The sequence below is a fragment of the Arachis ipaensis genome, chromosome B1 (genome assembly GCF_059453495.1).
Source record: "Arachis ipaensis isolate K30076 ecotype BB chromosome B1, ASM5945349v1, whole genome shotgun sequence".
Classification (NCBI taxonomy): Eukaryota; Viridiplantae; Streptophyta; class Magnoliopsida; order Fabales; family Fabaceae; genus Arachis; species Arachis ipaensis.
The window spans coordinates 39,516,783-39,518,160 of NC_142436.1; the positions used below are offsets into that span (position 1 = coordinate 39,516,783).

The 1,378-nt window shown below is 36.4% G+C and overlaps 1 non-coding gene across 1 annotated transcript; it reads right to left on the bottom strand.

The window, feature by feature from the left end:
* Positions 1-873: 873 nt before the first annotated feature.
* LOC148576283 (small nucleolar RNA R71) lies at positions 874-981 on the bottom strand. Its single transcript, XR_015904050.1, has one exon. It is a non-coding gene; the product is annotated as a small nucleolar RNA R71 (small nucleolar RNA).
* Between the last annotated feature and the right edge of the window lie 397 nt (positions 982-1,378).

Below are 1,378 nucleotides of genomic sequence, written 5' to 3' on the forward strand. Positions count from 1 at the left end.
AATCATATCTTTTTCAAACCACCTAACTAATTCTCTCTCTCTCTAATTTTCGAAAACTCCTCCCCACTTTTTCAAAATTCCTTTTAATTAATTAATTGTTTTAAATTATAATTTTAATTTATTTCTTTTAATAATTTTTAATTTTAACCAATAATTAAAATAAAAACAAAAATATTTTCCTTTTATTTTAATTTAAAATTCGAACCCTCTCTCCCTCTCTGTGTTCGAATTTTTCTCTTATCCTTCTTATATTCTTCTTTTCTTCTACTCACATGAAGGAATCTCTATACTGTGACATAGAAGATTCCATATTTTCTTTGTTCTCTTCTCTTTCATATGAGCAGGAACAAGGATAAAGGCATTCTTGTTGAAGCTGATCCTGAACCTGAAAGGACTCTTAAGAGGAAACTAAGAGAAGCTAAACCACAGTACTCTAAAGAGGACCTAACTGAAATTTTCAAAACAGAGAAAACAGCTATGGCCGAACCCAACAACAAAAATGCAAGGAAGGTGATTGGTGATTTCACTACACCAACTTCCAATTTCTATGGAAGAAGCATCTCAATTCCTACCATTAGAGCAAACAACTTTGAGCTCAAGCCTCAATTAGTTTCTCTAATGCAACAAAATTGCAAGTTTTATGGACTTTCATTGGAAGATCCCCATCAGTTCTTATCTAAATTCTTGCAAATCTATGACACTGTCAAGACCAATGGAGTTGATCCTGAGGTCTACAGGCTTATGCTTTTCCCTTTTGCTGTAAGAGACAGAGCTAGAACATGGTTGGATTCACAACCTAAGGAAAGCCTGAACTCTTGGGAAAAGCTGGTCAGTGCTTTCCTGGCCAAATTCTTTCCACCTCAAAAGATGAGCAAGCTTAGAGTGGAAATCTAAACCTTCAGACAAAAGGAAGGTGAGTCCCTCTATAAAGCTTGGGAAAGATATAAGCAACTGATCAAAAGATGTCCTACTGACATGCTTCCAGGATGGAGCATCATATGTATCTTCTATGATGGTCTGTCTGAGTTGTCAAAAATGTCATTGGACCATTCTGCAGGAGGATCTCTTCATCTAAAAACCCTGCAGAAGCTCAGGAACTCATTGAAATGGTTGCAAATAACCAGTTCATGTACACCTCTGAGAGGAATCCTGTGAACAATGGGACGCCTCAGAAGAAGGGAGTTCTTGAAATTGATACTCTGAATGCCATATTGACTCAGAACAAAATATTGACTCAGCAAGTCAATATTATTTCTCAGAGTCTGAATGGATAGCAAGTTGCATCCAACAGTACTAAAGAAGCATCTTCTAAAGAAGCATCTTCTGAAGAAGAAGCTTATGATCCTGAGAACCCTGCAATAGCAGAGGTGAATTACAT